Source organism: Thunnus thynnus, chromosome 15 (genome assembly GCF_963924715.1).
Source record: "Thunnus thynnus chromosome 15, fThuThy2.1, whole genome shotgun sequence".
Lineage (NCBI taxonomy): Eukaryota > Metazoa > Chordata > Actinopteri > Scombriformes > Scombridae > Thunnus > Thunnus thynnus.
Window position 1 is genome coordinate 16,203,430 of NC_089531.1, and position 23,671 is coordinate 16,227,100.

The 23,671-nt window shown below is 40.9% G+C and overlaps 1 protein-coding gene across 3 annotated transcripts in view; it reads left to right on the forward strand.

The window, feature by feature from the left end:
• The first annotated feature begins 3,235 nt into the window (after window positions 1–3,235).
• The window catches only part of pag1 (phosphoprotein membrane anchor with glycosphingolipid microdomains 1), a 52,296-nt gene continuing 31,860 nt past the window's right edge, over window positions 3,236–23,671 (forward strand). The window contains exon 1 of one of the 3 annotated variants that reach the window (XM_067613006.1): window positions 3,236–3,495. The gene's annotated coding sequence lies outside the window, so the exon portion shown is untranslated. Of the gene's footprint in view, window positions 3,496–14,356; window positions 14,377–23,671 lie in introns of those variants that run through there. The other 2 variants (XM_067613003.1, XM_067613005.1) reach the window with 2 other exon arrangements.

A 23,671-nucleotide genomic window follows, 5' to 3' on the forward strand; every position in this document is an offset into this window, starting at 1 on the left:
CACTAGAGGGCGCCAGATGATAAATAACTCACCAGTGGCGTTTAGCTGACTGGAAAACTGATGTAACATGGTACAATACTGTCAGTAACAGCACTTGTAGGCACTTGAATTTTTTTTATTTTATTTGAGGAATACAGAATCAGTATGATTATTCAAGATGTATTTTCAGCAATAATTTCCCCCTGTTCATCAGTGTGGGTGTGTTTTTCTATTTAAATTCTCTGATACTCAGTTTTTCAGTGAGCTATACTTGGATTTCCACCTCCACAGTTTCATCTACCTGTAGACAGGGCTTATAAATATTTAAAATAAAAATGTTTAGCATCCTTACAATCCTTCACAAGCCTTGACAGCATTTGATTTGTATCTTGCATTTGTTCTTTGAGAGTTGGCGCATATGTGAGATGAGGTTAAACATTTATTGCCAGATGTGCAAATGAATTTGCACCAGGGGCTCTAGAGAAGGTGTTGTCAGCGCTGAGAGCTGGTGAGTTGGTTGTTGAATAACAGGTCTTACTGTTTAGGCTTCTGCAGATGTCCTGTAATGTCAATGTAAGCATTCAGTGGTTTAATAGTTTAACAACTTCAAGAGTAGGTTCATTAATGGCCTTCACATAGGTCATTTTTAAATGCGAGTCAGTGCTATGCAAATAACACCCTCTGTTTCGTAATGACATGGCATGGCTCACAGGGAAACCGACTGTGGCACCTTCCTGTAATCATCTGATAAACAATGTCACAGAACAGAATTACATTAGAGAAGGATGAGCGGGGGGTCTGTCAGGCACTAAGTCAATAAAGGAGGTGCTGCTCTCCAAATAGACAATCAAACAGACACATCTCATAATCAAATAGACAAGGAGGATTGGAAACGGTCCCAAGCTACTTTAGCTTCCCGCACTCAGACAATGAAAAAGGTCAAAAGCCTGTCAGGGAATAAAAACATCTCAGAAATGGAAATACGTTTAAATTTTGACTGCGTTAGCACTTGAGTCAAATTTAATTATGGCATGAATACATGTCTGTGAAATAAGTAAGTGTCTGCATTCAGAGTTTGTAAATTTGGGAGAGGGAAGTCAAATATGATTTTTTTTTAACAGTAGAGACTATAAGCATGTGAGTGTATTTAACACTTGGCCACCTTTTGTCAAAAGTGAATATAAGTTCAATATATTTTCTTAATAAACTGATAATTACATTCTAGTAGTCTTTAAATAACTTTTCAAAAGACTCCAGCAAAGAGAGAGAGCAAACACTGCATATTTGTCACCTGATCTACTCATATTGTACAAAATTTTAGCACCGCGTGTGCACTTCCTTGACCTCTGCCCAGTATACAGTTGCTCGGTATTTATAGCCACACTGTTTTCAGCGTATGTGTGATGAACAAATGTGTTATTCTCAGATCAGCACAGCCGAGCTCGAAGCATTTATCCTCACTTCAACACGCCTCAAGTCTCTTTCCTGAACGGCCGACAATCTGACCCGGGCTGTGACAGTTGGGCAGTGGCGGCACGGGCCTCTAAATTTAGACATAGACGGCTACTGAGAGGCAGAAGCATTTCCTATACACACCCCACACACACACACACACACACACACTTATTTATGTAGTTGTAAGAGCCGTACTGTATGTCCAGCAATAAGAAAGTGGGGGAGAGGGCGGTACTGAAACAATGAATGCTCAGGGGGACGGTTGACCTCAAAGAAAATAGAGGTATTGTCTTGGCGCAGGATTTCATCTATCAAGGTCTCTGCCTGAACACAATAATACATTATGAAATGTCCTTTTCATTGTGGTATAGACTCTTAAGGAAACACTGGTGTTGAGGATGTAACTTGTGCCCTGTTTAAACTGTTATTATGCTCTATCACTGCTGTTTTTACAGCTTGGTGCAAGAATGCTATTACACTACAATGCCACTTGAATTCATATGTGGTAATATACTATCCGCCGTTAGAATTGTGGGTCACACCCAGTCTGGGTGTGAATATGAGTATGAAACCTGTCAGAGTGTTGAATACAGAGCAGCTCCAAGAATAGAAAAAGATCATAACAATGATGGTGTGAGCATCCAAGAGGGTTCTTGTGAAATACCAGCACGGAGAAGAAGTATTCCCCCCTGGAGAGTAATATATAGTATGCAAGGAAGTAGTACTTTGGTAGTCCTGTATTTACTGCGTACACCAGTCACTCTTCAAGTTGTGTTTCAGGAACTCCCGGGAGTCCTTACCCTGCCCCCAGGAGTGTAAAGAACGGAAAGAGAAACAGAAACATGATAATGAATGCTGAACTGTTTTTCACTTGTTTTATGCTTCTCCCCACATGTCACATATAAGTAAACATGTAACTCATGAATCATGTAACTCAAACTGTACTGTATATCTGTTAAAACAGTTTTGCTCCTCAGGGGCAATCAGTTCTGTTTAGAAACTAATGTTTGTCAGGAAAAGACTTAATAGTCTCCTCAAATTTGCCTCAAAGGGCTCCACAGTCTGTAGAGGATTTTTTTCAAACCTTTCCTTAAACCCTAATACTGTATACTGTCACTAAATAATGCTTTTAATGATAACATTTAGTTTTTTTGTATGTTTCTTCAGTGTTTTTGTATTTGTTATCATTGTATGTTATACATTGTTCTATTTCAAATAATTACTTACATGTTGTCTTTATATGTACATATCTATATCCCCTTAATGTATTGAAAAATAGCCATGTATAAATAAATAATGATAAATAATACATTTAATTTGTACCACACTTTTCATTCATAGTGAATCTCAAAGTGCTACAGCATTAAAAAACAAACAACACACAACATAAAGAAAATAATATTATTTTTATTATTATTATTATTGTTATAGTTTATTAACATTAGATTTTGTATGTCTTCTATAAGCTATCTAACTATTATGTGTATATATTTCACTGCGAGGGCCACCTACACACACTCTCTTTTTCTTAATATTAAAATATTTATTCACCGGGTGTTATATTAAAAATAATAAACTAAACATAAAACTGGATAAAAGATTAAGTTTCACAACATTTCCCATAATCCTTCAGAATGCTCACTTATGCATTTATGAATGTGACGAAACAAATTAGAGCTTAATTGATTGATAAAGTGACCTGCAGAGGATACTTCAGAGACAAGCAAGGAGTTGTCATCTCGCACTACACATCCCGTGATGCTTAGCGCGGCGGCTCCGTGGCCCTCCTCCTCCCAGCAGCAGCGTCCTGCCCGGCGGAGCGCAGAGAGGAGCAGACTGAGCTGAGCAGCCCCGCGTCTTTCATGTCCAGAAATGTGCGCAGGCTGAAGAACGAGTCGCATCTTTCTCTGTAACCTCCACAGACAAAAAAAAACACCGCTCTCATCTTTTTGTAATGTCACACCGGGAGCTTTAGGAGAAGGATAAACGCGCATTGAACAAAATCCAACCACTTTCTGTTAAAGCAGCCGCTGAATGCAGATTTTTGGATAGTCCTCACTGGTAAGTGGTCTGCATCTTCACATCTGGGCGTAAAAGTTGTTGTTGTTTTCTTGTGCTTGTTTATTTTCACATCAGGAACGAGAGTGTATATATAGGTGTGTGTGTGTGTGTGTGTGTGTGTGTGTATGTGTGAGGATGGGCGCGTTGGGAAACTTCACTGACTGTGCAGTTGCTGTGAATGCGGCAGCCTCAGTGGTCGCAGTGAAACCAAATGTGTCAAGCTGCAACAAGGACTTGTTGCCTTCCACCAAAACATGTCGTGTTTCCTGTTAATTGAAAACAGCGTGCGGCTGTTGATGTCGTAGTGAAATCCATTCAGTTTTAATTAAAATGACACTTGAATATTTTTGGCATCAGTCGCCAGTTTGATGTGTCCATTTGTCTCTTCTGCGTTCCTCATTTGCTTGTGTTGAAATGGGATTCTAGTTAGTTTATGGTCTTCTATCCATTTTCAATCGTTAAGGCTGCTGCAGTAGGTTCAGTTCAAAGGGAAAACTCAATATATATTTCAGAAAATGTACCATATATAAAACATAACTGTATAACATTTGTGTTACCTTCAGATCTCCATGACTACAAACCTTGATATTCCTAATATGAATTGATTTTTAGAGTATCAGGAGCACTGAGGTTAAATCTCCTTTATTCCTCTTGCTTGTCTCCTTGGTTACAGTAAGTGTGTCTTCATGCGTTCACACAGTTCTGTGTGAAATTAAACATGGTTTGCAACGTCGCTTTTCCACTGGCATTATAATCCATATGATTGGTTCTTTTTAAGGGTCACCAGAACATTTATGGGGAACTATTTGATCTTCATAACTGCTAGATAAGCCTGTACTTGTTCTTGAGATGCAAATCAACTTCCCCCATGGTGACAGATAGACTGGTTTTAGTCACAGGCATGCACACATGCACGAGGCACGCGCATACAACAACACACACAAACACACACATGCTGCTTGGATGGTCATGTGTGGATGCTGCTAAGCCCCCTGGATATCCTCAGACATGCATAAACAGCACTGTCCTCATTGACACTGACAAGAACATGGCCTCTCCTTCCTTATAGCGTAGAGCTGGCATGCATGAATGGACAAACACACACATACATACTGTATGTGCTCAGATGATGTAAGGACACACATGCAGAGGCAGAGACACACAAGCACACACGTCTACAACCATCTCTCTCCGTAATTGTAAATAAGAATTTCCTCTTTGCTGACCTGCCAAATAAATAAACACCGTTTTTCACACTCTGTCAGTTCTCCTCGAGTTCTCTCTTATTTCCCCCCAATTCTCCCTCCATACACACACACACACACACACACACACAGGCATACAGAGCCAAATGCCACCAATAGAAACCCCCTCCCTCAGTCTGCATTGATGTGTTCAGTTGTTGAATAGGAACTGTTGGCAGGCCATCTACCCTGCAGCAGCCTGGCTTTCACAGAAGTTGACATTCACTTCAGCAAACACAATTTGCACTTTGTTTTAGCTTCCCCTTGCTTTCACTGAACCTCCTTGTGTTACACGCTAAACATTAACGAAATTTAGTTTTTTACTGACATCTTCTGATAGAAACATGATAAACAAATATCCACCGCTCTGCCGCAAACTAGCAGCACTCATGTTTTACCTCAGTTGGTAACAATGCTTAAAATGAATGCATGAGTTCAATTCAAACATCACATATTCCAACGTAGAAACCAAATGATTTGAATCATAGAAATCTGAGAATGCTCACCCTTACTTGTGTTCTACTTCTGCTTGGTTTCATATCATTGTATTGTGTTTATGAGAAAGTCGCTGGCAGGCTTTTGCAGCTTATAACACCCACGTGCCAAAGGGTCAGAGGTGGATGTCTGTGTATCGTTAAATCTCTGTCGCTCCATATGCGATTGGCTGCATGGTGACGAACGTTATTGGGACAAATGCTTTGTGACAATTTGAACTGTGGAGCACGCTAGCGTTTGGAAGGAGACAAGATTGGTTACTTGCAGCTGTTGCATGTAAGAGGGGAGAGGAGACGAGCAAAAAAAGGGCTGAGAGCGTTCACCGAACTGCGCCAACGTGTTGTAGTAGAGCTTGTTTTAGCTTTTTTGTTCACACAGCCTTTAATTAAATGGATCACATTTCCGCATTTTCCCCATCCAGCTTGGATAGGAGGGTCTAGCCCAGTATAGGTCAGGGTATGCCTGAAAAGAACTCGATAATGGTACACACTGTCAGCCAAAGAATGGGGAAAAAGAGCTCACGAGAGAAGTTCAAACCTTGTTTATTTCTCACCTCTACATTGCCAATCGTTGCATGAAGTGAATTGTTGGTTTCAGAAAGTTAGAGAAATTGTCGGTTGCAGCCCCACAATTTCTCACACCAGAGAGATTGAGAAGGGTTTTAGACAATGTTTGAGCATCGTTGGAGTATACTGGCACCTTTAATCAGATTTGTCCACATGAGACAGACTAAATCAGATCATGCATGCACGCGTACGTGTAAAAACGACCTGTGTTCACATTAGCATCGGTTGTTTCTATAAGGGTTTTTGTCCACACTGAGACACCTCCTTCTCTGTAGGTCAGCAATAACAAAACTGTGCATCACAGCCATTGCTCTGTCCACTCTTGCTCTTAACCATCACTCATACAGCTGAACTTACAGTTCAGTTGCTCTCATGTACTTGTTTCTCTGTTTCGGTTGTTCTCATTCTAATTTTGATCTTGGTTAACCACCAGATAGGACAGATGTCTGTCTCATCTCTCAACATTCCCATGCAGGCACAAAAAAAGTGTTGATTGTTTCCAGGAAATGACCTTAAATGAAATCTGTTTAACCTCAGTATCAAGGATGTGGTATTTGAAGTCATAGCACCTTGTTGTAGTATGACTTTGTAGAAAGTCATTTGCATTACCAGAACTGTTCCGTATTCAGGAGGGGCGAGGTTGAACAGCTGCCTGTAATTCTGTGCTCATTAGAACTGGTCATAATGTGTCTGGACTGATGGAGAACACAGTGATGTTGCTGCGCGAGGCCTGAAAGTCCTGCTGTTGGAAGGATGGAGCATAATCGCACTCTGTTTGACTGCTGTGAAAGTTTCATCATAGGTTGTCAAGATGTCGTTTAGCAGACTACACACATTTCACACCCACTTAGGCTTTAACAAGCAAGAACCCCCATCCTCATCATTGGTAGGCAAACAGTGGAGTGTTTGGCTCTGCACCCCAGGTTTTGCAATTACCCTGCATGCCCCGTTTGACACCCCTGTCCATCTGAGACAGACACCTCAGGGAATTCGACCAAGAGATTGAGTCTAGAGGAAGAATGTGTTTCTGCGACTATCAAAGAAGCGAATGTTTGTTAAATGTCAGGCTTGCTTTAGATGGAGCAGGATTCTATAATGGAAATACAAAATACTGTTGTGTGCTGTTGTTGCAAAGAATATTTGTTCTGGCATTGATGTGGAACAGAGCAAAGTAGAGGAGCTAAATGTAATTATTTTCCCTTTAGATGCAGTCCCTGCTGTGTTGGTCCGGAGAGGATTTTATGGGATAAAAGCTCTGAGCTCAGATTTGAATTTCCATCTTTGTATGGTGTTTGCTGTGTAGCCTAAGTATATGCACCAAAACATCACCGGAGAGGTTTGCATATTAAACCCATTAGTTTTATATGTAAACTCTTTCAAGGAAATAACTAAACTTGTCATTTGTTTTTTCATTACTCACATTAAAGTTGTTTTTTTAATTTTAGGAAGATGCAGGTTTTCACGTGCATGTGGGAACTTTCGCTGAGAATGAGGAAATGAGGAATGATTTCACAGCCACTCATGCAGCTCGGAGCCATTTAGCAGGCTCTAAACTGTCAAGGAAACACCCATTTGTATTTGCTTGTGTATAGAAAATATTGTATATTCATATTATAATTGTATATTCATAACTCTTTTGACTTGCAGCGTAATGAGCCTGTGGTAAATATTGCCGTATGATTTAAGATCATAGCGTAATTTGACATCTTTGAGATTCTTCCCTATCATTTAGCGTGACTGCACACATTGACGCTCATTTATCCGCCATCTTTAATGTGTAATCTTGCTGTACGCGGTCTGTCATTCAGCTGCTGGTGAAGAAATGACCATTAACTTTGCTCTTGTTCGCTCCAGCCGAATTAGAGACGGTCGCTGAAAGTGCCTTCTGCTTGTAAAGATTAGAGTTCAGAGTGAGAAATGAGAGAGAGAAACAGGGGTTCAATCAGAGAGAGTGAAGCAGGGATTGAACGAGAGAAAAAAAAAAAAAGCCATTAGATGGAGCGTATGACAGATGAGGAGAATAAAAAATGAGCCAGCAATTCTAATAATAAAAAGAGGATATTGATCTACAGTGAGGTTATCACTGGTGCTCCTTTCGTTCTCCTCAGCAGGATTGACCCTTTGAAAATTGATTTTTCATTTGTTCTGTACAGTGTAAAGGGCACTTGTTATGCTTTTTGAGACCCCATTTGCGGTGGTTATTAGTGCGCCTCTTCTTCTAAAGGGACGCAAGCACACAATCTTCAAAGGGCGCACTCGACAGAGTTTATGAATCTTCAACAGGTTTTTAGAGCTTTAGTGTTCAGCTCAGAATTGCAAAATTCCCACCGTGGAACCAGAGGCACATGTTGAAAAATAGATGACAAATATTCATTCTGAAAGGCTTTTTTTTCATACTTCAGTGAGATCAGGAAGCCGCTTATTTAAAGCAGGGAAACTACCTAATTCTCTGCTGAGCTGAAATGTTAAACCAGTTAATCAATGACTGATGGAGTCAGTGAACCATGATGGATCTCTTCAGCAAAATGTGGAGTTTGTCAAAATTTATCATACAGTCGGAGAATCTGGTAGTAGTGACATACAGCTTCATCACTCTGATCAGATTAAATACATTTTATTCCAGGGTAGAGAGTGTAGTCAGATCCATATATTATTTTGATTACTTCTCTATTCTCTGCCTGTGATTGTGGCGTGTAAAAATATGGGTTTAAAAAGTCTTTAAACCCTGCATGTATTGTGTACATACTAATACATGCTTCAGTCCTACTAGCAAGAGGCCCATTTTTGAGACACCAAGCAGCTGAACTCATTATGTAAGCATACCAAACACTGGAATGCCCAATCTCACGTGTGTGTGTGTGTGTGTTTGCAAGCAACATGTCACACGTTGTTAAAGCCAGACTTGTTTGTCCTGACGTACAGTCTGCCTGATCCTGCCCAGAAACGCACACACACATAAACACTTAGCAGCCAAAGCTACATAGTAACCTGAAAATACACAAAAACACTCTGACAACTAACGACTAATTGCTGACAGACACGAAGCACACATGCGCCCACAGGTTATCCACAAACACAAACAGAAAGGAATCCAGCTATATGGACAGACACGCATATCTTGGGTACATCTTGGAATACCCACACATACCTAAAACTTCAATCACACTCGCCTACACACCTGTTTCCACTTACACACATATATATTTCACAATTGTTTACCTCTTTGATACATACAGCACGCTGACACACACGGACACGCACACACTGTTATCAACTCAAGGTGGCCCTTAGCAATTTTCTCAAGGATAACAGGGTGTCTCAGCTTGTGTTCAGGCTATTCTGCTGCTCTGTGTTTGTGTTGTGTGCAGGCTCTTTCTGCAACAGCACTAAAACAGACCTCACCTCTGAGCTACAGTGTGACAGAGCAAGAGAGAGAGCGAGAGAGGGTTGAGGAAGATCGTGGCGTGTTCAAGGCAAGTAAACACTGCAAATGCGATTAACTGAGATTGCCTTGGGGATGCTCTAATGGGAAATCAGAGTCCCTCTTCCCAAGAATTGTTGGTAACACAAGCCGTTATGCATTCCCCCCCTGATGTTAAAATCTATATCGAGAGAGAGGGAGAGAGTGAGGGGACAGGGTTGAGGAATTTTAAATGACTTGCATTCTGGTACACAGTCGTTGCTGTGTAGGGTTTTCATCAGAGGCTGGGGTTTGCTCAGCTGTTGTGAAGAGGGGTCTGTTGAAGTAAAAAGCTAGTATGGTAACCTTGAGTTGGAGTTACTTTTTTCCAAGGTAAAGATTGAACTTTCATGCTTTAAAGGTGAAGTATCATCCACATAATCAGGTCTATATTTATATTCTGGGGCTCTACTGGTATATCTTTGCATCATTTACAGTTCAATAAACTTTATGTCCCTCAGTTCAGCCTCTGTCGGAAACAGGCTGTTCAGCTGCTGTCTCTTTAAGGCCCCCCTCCCCTCCCGATGAGCCCACTCTACTCTGATTGGTTAGCTCCCGGAAGCTGCTCCTCAGCAGTTCCCAGCAGCTCGGGGGGCTACGTAAGTAGTAGTAATAGAGTTTCACTTCTTTTTCTCATTCATTACTCAAAATGGAAACTTCTCTAATACGTTCGTACATATTTGAGCCCGGATCCAATGGCTACGTAATGGACGATCTGATGTCATCACGAGGAGGAAGTAGAAGTTATACTGCAAATGAAGCGTTGAGAGCAGATTGAAGCCCTGGCTTTTGATTTACAGGGGAACATTTTTACATACATTTATCTCAATTTTTGGACCTTTGACTATGTTTAACTCAGATGTCTGACATCATAATAGTAAAAAACACTTTCGTTCTCTGCTGTACTTTAGACAGCTCCTCCATTGTGTGCAAACAGGATGGATTTTGCTGGAAAACCATTTTACACTGCAAGTCGGTGCAGCTTTACTGATTCCAGGTTCATGTTAGTCTCTTGTGTTGGAATGCCTATTCACTGCTCCTTTCTGCTGGTATTGTTGCTTCTTGCTCTTCAAGTCAAATGGAGTGATGCCAAGGACTGGGAGTGGACAAGTAGCAACATCCTTTCTGTAAATGAAGCAGTGGAGTTCATGGGAATTGTGGTTCTATTTTAACCACAATTACTTGTAAATGTGCTTTGCATGTGTCCGGTATGAATGAGCTGTGAACAAACAGTGGCCGAATGATGAACAGCGTGCGTGTGAGAGTGCGGAGCGGTCAGGTGAGATGAGGTGATGGGCAGTAGACATGGGTGAGTGAACAGAATGTGTATAGGCTGTCCCTTCCCCTCGGTGTGCAGTGGTGCTGATGCAGCAGACACACACATACTCCCACACACACACACATTCACACACACTGCAGGGGTGGGATGCTATAATGTCACCCAGGGGGAGGATCCTCATCTCACACTCTGCTGGCTAAAGCACTGCAGGGAGGGCACGCACACAGACACACACATACATGCACACATACATGGACATTAAGCCCACACCTGTGCACATTTATGCATGCACTGAGCCTAATCTGTATTCTGCACAACCTACTTGTTTTTTTTTTTTTTTGTCTTTGCGAGAACAATATCTGTTTCTATGTTTATCTGTTTTTCCTCTTTTTGACCACCTTCCTGTTGGACTCACCTGTATTTCTGCATATATATACATAAGCGTGTATTTGTTCTGCATGCTTCCCTTTCTCTGTATTTCTCTCTGGGCGTCTTTGTCTACAAAAACAATCACGGTTTGTGAAAATGGCGATGTGAATAATCATTTACTCTTATACATTTTTGTTTTTATACTGCGAGAAATGGCGCAATACAATAAGGCAGTGTTCTGTCAGTGCCAATGAGGTCATCATGTGTTTGTGAGGTCGGGTGTTCGACATCATGTGTTTGGAGAGAGAGTTCATGTTCGTAACTGGAACTGAATGAGGGTTATTGGGGACTAGATGAAATGATAGAACACAAAGAGATGTTTTTGTCGTTGGTTGGTTTTCTGACATCTGTGTGTATGAGAATGTGTGTCAGTGTAGGGCAGTGTGTGTGTGTGTTTCATGCTTATGTGTATATGGATGTTATCCCATGTTGTTTGGACATACCATAGTTTTAAGTGAACGTCTGTAGTGCGATGAGGTTTTTGGGTGTACGGGGTGGTTGTTTGCTCTGTCTGTGCGCAGTCAGATGAAAGATGGGACGGCCAGTGGATTGGCTTCCATCCATCATTAAGGACCTCAGGCTGGCTGTGGGAGACTACTGACACCATTATGTCCATGTATGTTTCTCCTTTTTTTTTCTTTCTTCCTCTTTTGTTTCTCTGGACCTATCCGTCCGTTTACTCCATTTTTGTTTTGTTCATATTTTTCTTCTTCTGTCTCTCCTCTTCGTCTTGTCTTGTATTTCTACACTCTTCCTCTCCGGTCACCACCTTTTCACATTTCCTCTCTATTTGTCTCCTTTCCATTCCTCTTTCTGTATCCGTCATCTGTCTTCCCTTTCCCCTTGCTTTCTCTCTCCCACAACTTTTTCTTCGTTCTTTCTAGCTTAGTCTGTGAAATGGCTGAAAACCTGCATTGCTGCCACTGGCATCGATCTTAAGCAGAGGCAATTGGGCACACACACACACACACACATACCCAAAGGCAATCTGTCCTGCTTACAATTAAAGTGTACCTCCCTCTTCCCTTTTCCCAAGCAGGCTCATAATAGGAAATGCCCCCGTTATCTGTACGCACCGGCATATTAATATAAGCCGTAGACAAACAAGGTGTGGGTGCGTGCTCTGCTATGCCTGAGCTCTGATAAATTGCAATAGTGAGAGGCAGATATTACATGGCCGGCCTTTTCAACCTCTTTTCCAGCAAGGTTTTTTCACTCAACAGTGTAGTAATGCAGCAAGAGAAGGTGAAGAACAGACAGGTGCGAAAGGAAAAGCAAGAAATGTGGGAAATGAAGTGAAAGAGACTGCTCTCCAGGGTCAAACGCTGGTTTTTAAGTGTGGCTTGGTCTTTCTCGGTTGATTGGACAGAGGTCGGAGAGCTGAGTTTAGAATGGAGGAGGCGATGCACAGGAAAAGCCAAGGGGCCCGGCCCCTCTAACTGTATTTATAACTCTGCATGAGGATAAAATAGGCCTTTCTATTAAGTAGCCTATTTATTTCAGTTCTATTCCATTCAGAGTATGGCTGCAACTTATTATCATTTTCATCATTAACTGATATTGGTTTTTCTGATCAACCCCAGGCAACGTCATAAAATAGAGAAAAAAGCCCAACACCATTTTCCAGAGGGTTAGGTAACATCTTCAGATTTCTTGTCTTTCAACAAACAGTACAAAAGATAGGTTATTCAATCTATAATAATATATAACAAGGAATCATCACATTTAAGATGCTGGAATGAGCTAATCTTTGCCCTTTTTGCTTCATAAATGACAAAAACTATCAATTATTAAAATTGTTCCTGATTAACTTTTAATGAACTAATAATTTCAGCGCTAAAGGCCAAGTTCTAGAAACTAGGGGACGTAGTGAATAGGCCTACTTGTACAGCCTACTACTGAGCTAACCACAAACATGCTAGCCAGCCGGGAACATGCTAGCGCTAGTTATTCTGTATGTTTTTTCACCAATAAATGATAAAGCTAATGAGCTCTGTCGCTAATAGGAGAGCAAGTTCACACACTTTACTCAAAAAACGTATTTTTACCATCAACTCTTGTCTCATAACTGCCTGCGAACCATTTTATGTAGCAGTTCATACTCTGGCGGAGGAGGTTAAATAAAAATGGTGGTGCAACACTGCTAATAACCTTTCTCCATTTTGGACTCTCCGGCTCTCCTTTCCCTCAAAGGTCAGCACTGTCAACATGGTTTGATATTGTTTAAACTTGCTGGTCTAAGTTCACTTCGCCTCTGTGAGCGAATCCACTAATCATGGCAATTCCATTGGAATGATTTTACTTCTCTGCATTTTAAGTGCTGGTATGACCAGGCCTTAATCCAGAAACAGGTTGATGTGTCACACAGCAGCCAATGTTTGCCATTTCTGCACACTCAGATCTTCTGCTTATGATATAATGTGCTGCTGCTGCTGGCCCACTGCATAGACAGTCACATACAGTATGCACATTTTACTATGAGGCCCCAAGTTGTGTGTGTGTGTGTGTGTGTGTGTGTGTTAAGGTCAATAACACGATAGTGCAGCAAACTAAGATATCTTGTCTTTGTGGGAAAGTGATAATGGACACTCCCAAACGACATGAAACACATTAGGTCAGGAATTTTCTGGCCTGAAATGACATAATTATTGCTACTTTGTTTAACTTTCCTTCAATAAGGAACCCGCAAGCAAATATGAAACAATGTAAGACAAAGTAACTTCCTAAAAGTTTGTCTTCTCTGTCATGCACTTTTGACTTTGGCCTTATTTTAAAGGAAGTGATCATTTTTCTCATGGCTCAGAGTGTGCGATGATTGAAGCTATTATCTTGTTGGTTCGGAGGAAATTACTGGGTAGTTTTATCCATTTTTCTCTGGAGAAAAGCCTTTAGCCTGATTGCAAATGACTGTTTACAGCAGGGACAGTATTTGTTAATGGACTATAGGGCATTATGTCACCAGACAGCGTGATGTGTGTTTGTGCGTGTGGGAAGATGCGAGAGAGCGAGACAGATAGTGTGTGTGTTTGTGTGGTCGAGCCTGAATACGACAATTTGCATCATGAGAATTGAAGGAAAGTTCGAGAAGGATACAATTAAAGTCATTAGGACTGTTTGCACATGTTGTGTACTGTGAAATGAAGAACGGTTGCTTACTGATATCTTAAACTCATCCAGGAAATTTACTCTCAGTCTCTCCTTGTTTTTCCCCACTCCACCCTCCTCCTTCCTTTCTCCATCTCTGTCACCAGGCTGCTTGAATAGGCTGGTTTGTTTGCCTCTGCTGGCCGCTGGTAAATATGCTTCACTATCCATGAGTAGACAATGGCAACGTCAAAACATAAAGGAAGGAAGACAGAGAATAGAAAGATCCAGGGAGAGAGAGAGAGAGAGAGTGATGCAGACAGAGTAAGTCCCTGAATGAATGAGTAAATAGAATGGGAGAAAAAGATGTTTGAGCCAAGTGGAAGAACAAAGAGTTGATTGTTGAGGTAAGCGAGGGGCCTTTCAGTTCCTGGACAGTTAGTCCCTGATGTTTTTCTTAGATTCCCTGATGAAAGGTTAACGGATTGGGCAAGTTTGCTTTGCTAACAGTTTCACTCCATGCTGTCCACAGAGAGAAGGCAGTGATGTAGTGCTTTATTCATTTAATTGAACTATTTTAAAGGTAATTTTGTGAGAATTGGACTTTAATTGGATAGTTATGACTGGGAATCAATCTCGATACTGTTTTAGACTGTGATCGTATCAACAAATAACTCGTTGCTCCAATTTGTCTATTTGGTTCCTTTTTATAAAAGGTTTATATGTTGTAATTAATAGCTATATTAACTGTTATTAAGATCAGTTATAAGCCATCGATAAGAACAGATTTGGGGTTGTCTTTGCTTAGGGTTTATTTTTTCTGTTTGGTAGTAATGCAGTTGTAAGAGCTGGTAACCCTTTTTGAGAAGGTAGATGGGCGTACAATCCAATCAGCTAAAGGGTTTTTTACAACCTGGCAACCAGAAGTATGTTCCTAGTAATGATTTATAACTGATCTATAAGGTTTAGTAAATAACTTATTAACCATTGATTGGTTAAATATCCCCTCCAGTCATGTTTGAGATACATAAAACTACTCTGCTTTGATTAATGATTTGTATCTAGTGTGGTTTTTCCACAAAAAGTTCAATTACCTCATTAAAATCATACCTCATCATTCTCCCTCATTAAAAAATCCAGAATCTATGAATGTTTAAATATTTATCTTCATCAAAAGTTTAACTGCTGGACCAAAGATGTCTTCTATTTCACTGAAAAATCCATTTTCGGTCTGTGCACTAGATGCTTCAAGTTTCCACATCACATTTGGGACAGTTGCCTTTTGGATCACGATTGTCTCCAAACTAGTTGTGATGTCACATATCTGTCATAGGTACGCAACTTAAACTTAAGATTTAAGGTGAGTACAGAGAAACTTTCCATCTTCAGCAGATGAATGTGAAAACAGCCTTCAAACTCTGCACATACATCATTCTGCAGCTCAAACATCCAACTGAAGGTACAAGAAGAAAAACAGCAACTATTTGAAAAACAAATGCCCAAATATCTCTGCTTCCAGACAGTCTCTCAAATGTGAAGATCGGCTACTTTTCTTTGTTTTCAGTGACAGTTAACTGAATATCTTTGAATTTTGGACACTGGAGAAAAGTTGGACAAATCAAGCAGTTTAAAGATGTCACTTTAGGCTCTGGGAAATTGTTATAGGCATTTTTCACAAGTGTGTGATGTCTTATAAACCAAACGATTCATCGATTAATCAATAAAATAAAAAGAAAATAATGAAAATAATCGATGTATGCTGCTCTAAAATACAGAAGAACATCAAATGTCATGTGCTGCAGTCGAACCTTGACTGTTGCATCTTCACTCAGCTTAGTCAAATGCATATCTTTCACTTGTATAATCTTTTTTTTTTCACAGCTCAGTGAGATTGTGTACATACTTGGCCCAGGGAGTAGCGTATTTGAAAAATGCCTACAAAGCTTAAACGCTTGGGTTGCATTGCGGAAGCTGCACGTTTTCTTCAGATAGCAGGAGTGTGAGTTTTGACAAGAGGGGGGGGGGGGAGAGGGAGGGGAAGGTGAAAGTGCTTTACCTTCCAGCTTTTGGTAAAGGAAGTGATCTGAGCTCAGGAGAGGGAGGGAGACAGAGAGAGAGAGAGAGAGAGAGAGAGAGAGAGAGAGGGGGACGGACCTTTTTAAAAGAAGGAGATGTGAGCCTGAAAAACGCAGAGAACCTCCACAGCAGGTTGCTCTGCTGAGCTGCAGCGACATGAAAAAGGTTTTGAACCGCAGCCAGAACCCTGAGCTCTCCACGAATACCGAAGGACCGAGGAGAGTCGAAAAAAAAGGAGAGGAAATGATTGGAAGAGAGGAAAGTTAAAGAAAATGGAGGATTAGAGGGGAGGGGTGAAGATGAAAAGAGACGCCAGAGAGAGAAGAAGAGAAGAGGAAAGTGGAAAATAGGAGAGGACAAGGGAAATGAGAAAAAAGTGGAACCCTGGGCAGTGAAGGAGAGAAAATTGCTTCCAGTGGATTCTTTCAAGTTGACAGAGTTTAGGATGAAGCTATGGATATACAGCTAAATTCTAATGCAGGTCTTTAACTCCCTGGGAGACACTGTGCTTCTTTTCATAATCAACTGCAAACATTCTTTGTACGGAGGGGAGACAAGAGACAGAAATTCAAATATAAAGCCTCCCTTAGAGAACGTGAGCGGATAACAGTTGAACTTTACTTAAGTTTGGGTATTACTCATTCAGAAATCAGTGCAGGGGTGTCTCTCATCCATTATCTCTATAAATCCACTAATTATATGGTTTATAAAATATCAGAAAATAAAGAGTAAAGCCCAAAATCACATCTCAGAATTTCTAGTTTTGTCCAACCACAGTCCAAAACTCAAAACTTCCAATTTACTATCACATAAAACAATGGAAAAAAAAGCAAATTCTCACAGCCAAGTAGCTCGAACTAGGGACTGTTTGGTATTTTTGTTTGAAAAATGACTTTAAACTCATTGCAGCTCCTCTCTGGATACAGAGGAATGTAGGAATGGAAGGATGGAGTTGAGGAGAGGGGAAGAAAAGGAGAAGGGAGGTGGAGGAATTTGGGGAAAAGAGCTAATGGCAACACTCAGACAGACTAGGAAGTGACAGCAGGAAATCCAAGTTGTAATCAGACCTACTTGATGCAGAGTTGCTAGACATAACAGACCCTGGAAATTCGTAGCATTCAGAAGTTTTCCAGTCTAATGCTATTTTTGCAACCTATTTGTTTCATCTTAAAGGGAATCCCGGATCCTATATAGATTTAGGAAACAATGGGATCACCTGAACAGTCAAGCATCAAGTCTTTTGCACTGAATGAGCGTCCGATCGGAAAGTTGAATCCCAGACTGAGTTTATTCGTGAGTTTATTTTACTGTTTACCCACTAATGCTGTAACTAACAATTATTTTCATAACCAATTAACCTGCTGAGTATTTTCTTTATTAATTGCCTTGACAATAAATTGTCATAAATTGCCCATTAGAATGACGAAGAAAAGCAGCAAATCCTCACATTTGAGAAGCTTGAAAAACGACTGAAACAATGAATCAATTGGCAAAATAGTTGCTGATTCACTGTTTCAGCTGTATTACCTCCACTTAAAGGTTTACATAAAGATAATCCTAGTCCGCTTTTGACTGAAAAGCTTATTAGTATGAGCTAACTGCGAATCTTTGCCTACTGAAGTGTAGCTAGGACTTTCCTTTTCCACTGTACAACAGTGTGTTGCTGCTGCATTGTTGCTGTGATTTGAATAAGTGTTCAGAGAATTGTTCTCTTTCGCTCAGGTTGCCAGGAGCAATAAGAACTGGTCCGCTGAAGCTTGTTTTTATCTCACAATAAATAGTTCCTCTTCAGTCCTCCTGTGTCGGGTTTGATAAAGAACAGGCTGCAGTGGCTGCTGTGGAGGGGAGAGGACGGGGGAATTCCAAAACAAGCCTCCCTCCGCTGTATATTATTTGTAAGTTTGATCCTCTCCCATCCCTGTACAGCCACTGTGACACGCGCATACTGTATGCAGACTCGTGGCAATAGACACACACCCAGTCATAAACCGGTAAATTAAAAGCCTAACTCAGAGCAACAAATGAGGCTGGGGGATTAGCTTCTTTTCAACCGTGTTATGAAGGTTATTTTTAGGCTCCTCTCTCAGCCACACAATGCCTCATAAAAAAACAACGCGGGTAGAGTTTGGCTTTTGAATACAGATCTCTGGCTCTGTGCCTGTGGCTTAGGTTTCAGTGGGTTTGGGTTTTTTTTTCATTGATTTTGACTGAAATGTTGCTTTCTAGCATTTTACACGTCTTAAAAGGGGGTTTTCTTATGACGTATGCATGAAAGGCAACCTGTAGTAGACTGAAAACTACGATTATTTGATACAAATCAGATTTTTGTGCCGTTGTGTGTCTCAGTTTTACAAACTCTAAAAGACCCGCCCTCCTTTTCCCAGCACACACACACACACAAATCAGTGTTGGCCCTCAGCCTCCACAGTAACTAATCACTAAGACAGCATGGCCTTGCCCTCTCATTAAGCATGCTGTATGCTGAAAGCAACACCGCTAATGACTCTGCATCGCCTGTTACACACACAATGCTCATAAGACTTAATGCCGTAATAGCTAAGCTCGAGCCACACAAATTCAACAGACAGACAGAGACTCTGCCGCCCAGCTGTTCTGCTGCTGCAGAGATGTGTACCAGAGTGAGATAACAGTGGGAGGGACGGGGGTGGATTTCTGGAAAGCGTGTGATTTTTCTGCCATGAGATATTGAGACTAGCATCACAACGGCTGCCGCTTAATGCGTGCAGATGTGCGCTGCTCTTTTTTTTTTTCCGTATTCTGTCAATAAACAGAAGCTATGTAGAGATTGTAACCTAAAGCCTTCCCGTGGCGCTCTTCCCAACAATACGGACGCTGTTCCAGAAACTTCACATCCCATTTGCTCTGATGCCAGGGCTGCCGGGTTCACTCTTGAGATTTTTTAGCACTTGTTTCTGCGCTGTCAGCTTGCATCCACTGATGGTTTAGAAGTAAGCAGATAGCCTCCTCATCTATTCTAGCAGAGTTAGAGCGCTTGTGCTTCACCAACTTGACGTTGTCAGCCAAGCGTGCATATATTCAATCAACAAGAATTTGCAGGAGAGCACATCAGAGCGCTGCTGAATCCAAGTCAGTGTTGTAGACTGCCTGGAATGCATAATATGCTTCTCACAAATAGTGTGTTTGTAGGGGTGTGCATACATAAAATAGAGTCTTTAAGAGTTTTTTTCGAAATATATTTCCTCAACATGGTGTTAGTGTTATTGATCAAAGTGTCTTTTACATTGTTGCACTTCATGCTCTGGCTTCTTTCGGCTTTTGTTTGTTGGTCAGCCCCAAAAACGCTCTTTTGAACTGTCTCATGCTGTTAGCTGGTGATGAATTGCATGGATAGTGTAACAGCATTGATTTCTCTTTCTCAATGTGGGGTTTCATATTGACTGTCTAAGTAACTCAATCACTTGGAAAACAACACAGAGGAAAGTACGTGTGTGTTTGTGTGTATACCGGTTTGTCCCTGTCTTTCATTCTTTCGATTTGGGATTGTGTCTTCGCATGTACGTGTGTGCAGGTATGAGAGAAGTGTTTGCAGTGCATGTGTTTGTATTGTGTTTTCATGCACACACACACAGAAGCAAGTGTTTCTATGCCCCTTGTGTGCCTATCTGTGTGTGTACAGATCTCAAAGGTCTGCATTATCAGCCTCTTGGCAACAAGCAAATGGAGAACCACAGAGTTCTGTTCTGTCTGCTCATCGTCAAGGCCCTGTCGCCCCGGGTTACAGGGTTGCTAGGGGGAGGGATGGACAGACTGGCATCACAGAAGTACCAGCTAGGCATGTGGGCGCTCCGCATCCTGATTTCCTGCTCCTTTTCCTTTTCCTTCCTCTTCGCAGTAGTACCTGGAGAAGGCTGTGAATGTATTTTACCACAGATTTATGTTTGAGTTGGTCAGACAGAAATTCATGAGTTTGACATAAAAGCAGTGATACTCTTTATTTGAATTTGGTAAGGATTCGAATAAAAGCTGTCTTATAGGTGAGTTGATTTAGGTACAGTACTTTTTCCTCAGTAGGTGCTACTCAAAAAGGCACAAACTATATTTTCCAGAAACTTGAGTCTAATGCCAAACTTTTAGGGAATTAGAAAGTTTCCATGCTTGTGAATAGTCTGTCAAATAAAACCGCAGCATAAACAGGGTGTGTTCTGTCCGCACAAACAGGAAGCAAGCACGATGTTTCATCTTCCTCCTTCAGTCCAAACCAACCCACTAATTTTTATTCTGACACAATTAGCAGAAGACAAATCGGACAATACGAATGGAGTTCCTGTTTGTTTCCAATTATCAGGTTGTCATGGTGATGAATGCATGCGTTTGTTCACTGTAGGCGATAGATTCCTTTTAATAAACGGTGTCATTTGTTATTACTATAAAGTGCATAAATAACCATGATGCTCCATCGGGATGGATGTTGTTTTAAGATATGTTGTGGTTGTAGAGTGAGTGACGAGTGAGAGAGAGAAAGAGAGAGAGAGAGAGAGAGAGAGAGAGAGAGAGAGAGTGTGAGTGTGTGTGTGAGTGTGTGTGTGAGAGTGTGAGTGAGAGGGAGTGGAGGTTTGAGGCGCCAGCAAAGAGGATATGTCTGGCAGCTGTGTCATTTTGCAGAGTAAAGGATTATGGGAGAATTACAACGAATGAGCAGGAGGACACACACACACACACACACACTCAACTTTCCCTCTGGATTGTGTGTGTGTTCATGTTAAAGAGTGAGTGAGACTGTGTGTGCTGTATGTTCATCACTCAGTTGCTGCTAGTGAATCGTTACTGTGGTATTTAAAGCAGCTGGTGGCGCTTTAGTCACAGTCTACCCGCAAACTCATTCAAATGCCCACATTGACATAAAGTTGTATCACACCAGATGAAGACAGCTTTGTAAAAAAAAAAAAGAAAGATTATTTCATCAGTTAAGTCCTAATTGCAGACATTTTTGAGTGTGAGTTATTCCTCATCTGAGCTCTACAAAGAAGAGTGACAATAGTGTTTAAAGGAAAAAGGCTGGTGATTTTCTTATTCTCAACAAATCTCATGTGCAGAGCCACACCAACAACAAATTCATCGTGCGTACGAGTATTGTGTGTGTATCCAAAGCCTGATATATCGTACTCAGTGTCCAAATCACCTGTCAAGAGGACTGATAGATGAAAAAAAAAAAAAGCATTTTTTTTACCAGCCAAAATAATAAATTGTCTTTTTGTGTCAAATATACATTCGTTTCAGTACATTTCATTGAGATGATAAGGTATTATGTTGAATACAGAAGAAGCTGGAGCAAAATTTGAGGCAAAATTATTTTAATATATTGATCAATGGTTTTATCAAATCAAATCCAGTTTATTTGTAGAGCACATTTAAAAACAACTGTAGTTGGCCAAAGTGCTGTACTGAGTGTAACTACAGTCATTGTGATTTGGCTCTGAGCACTTGCAAAACGCGGGAGACCTACGCTCAACACTGTACCTGAATGCCTCCTGTGTAGACGCACAGACGGAGCACTCACTGCTGCTGCTGCTCATGCTGTGCTTTCTTTGTACACACAGTGTCAGACCATCTTGAGCACTCCTACAGTTTTGCAGCACTGTTTAGACGCATGTAAAAAACACATATGGTGCGTGTGTAATTTCCTCCGAGCCATCATGCCAGATATTTCATTATATGACTATTTTTGTATAAACATTTACCTGCTATTGTGGCGGATAGCCTTCAGAGATTTACTTGCCAAACAGAAAATCTGTCCGCATTTGGTGCTTGACAGGTATTAATTTCGGACCCTGATCATATTCCTATGTGCTGTAGACTTCCATTGTTGTCCAAAAACTATTAAAAACACATTTTTAGTCTCTGGAGAGTAGTTCTGTGTACAGCAGATGAAACTGCACAAGAGCAGGATCACGCTTGCTTTTACGTTGCTTCGTTAGCATTTTGTGCTTCACATCACAATCTCCTTGTGCTACGTCGTAAATTTCTCGAAGAACCTTAGGACAAAGTTAAGAGGTTGTGATATGTAGCACAATAAGCTAGCGAAGTTCTATAAACTGAACTGTGTCCCCGCCTTACACAGAACTACTCTCCAGAGACTGAAAACATGATTGCTGTTCTTTGGAGCTGTTTCTAAACAAACTGAGGGATGAAGGAACATGTCACTTAGTGCAACGGTGTGGCTCACTTACATGTTTTTAATAGTTTTTGAACAACAACAGAGGTCTACTGCACAGAATAAACTGATATATCAGGCTTTGGATACACACACAACACTTGTAAGTAGGATGTGTTCATTGTTGGTTGGGCTCTTCACATGAGATTTGTTGACAGTAAGAAAAAAATAGTAAATCTCCAGCCTTATCCTTTAATAGATTATTTACTTAACATAATCCTTCCAGATATTGTTCCCTTAAACTGCTTGTGTTGCTGCATGTACAGTTAGTGACATGCGATGGAATGAAAGCATATGAAGGGCAAACACAGATTTGTAGCCTATAATAACTTTAGGATTACGATACGGTTACTGTACAATTATTATAGGATTATCGTAACGCTATAGCAGGTATTGACAGGGCCTTCTACATTCTGCCCTTTTCAATCTCTGTGAACATGATTGCAGAATGCAAGTTGTTGTGTGAACTTGTCATAAAGCCAAACCCACACACACATAAACAAACACACCCCAGACACACTATAGTGATGTACAAAGCCAGCCAGTCGTCTGCGATAATCGATGCGTAATGTGTCTGTGAAAGCCTGTGTGTACTTGTGTATTTTACATATGACTATGTCGTCTCTCATGCGCTCTTACACTACACTTCAAGGTTATTTTATTTCCAGCGAGGCAGCCAGCGCGAGTGAGTGTCTCTGGTATGAATTGTCATTTTACAGCCTATTATTGGGACACGCTCCTTTGGTGCGACGTGGTCTGTCGAGCGACAACAACACCCGGGGAGGGGGTTCGACCTCTGAACATCAGGAGGGATGTTAACAAGCTTTCCTTGATCCCGGGGTGTTTGTCATACAACAACGCACACATTTGCGCAGATGTGTGGTCACAGACAGATTCTCGCATGACAGCGTACTTCAGCTGTGTATGGAACAAATACACTCGATTCAGAATTAATTCACAGCTACAGCTGACTCGAGGGCAGTCAGAGAACTTTAATATCTCATTCTTATAATTACTCCCAAAAAATCAACGATTCAGTTTGCTCCAACAACTTTCACTCAGCTTACAGTGCATTTGATAGATACATTAACTCTGTTGATTGTAGGGCTGATTGCTTATTGAGCCGTTGATTTTTTTCTGTTAAATGATTAATGATACAGGGTAAAATGTAATGATAGATGTTCACCATAAGAAGCCCAAAGAGAAATATGACAATTATATTCATGATTTGAGGCATAGAAAGCATATTATCACATTTGATAAGCTGTTTTTTAACATTCACACATGGTTGGCATTTTTACTTGCTAATCACTTAAAAAGTAATTCATAATGAAATGTTTTATTGATTCG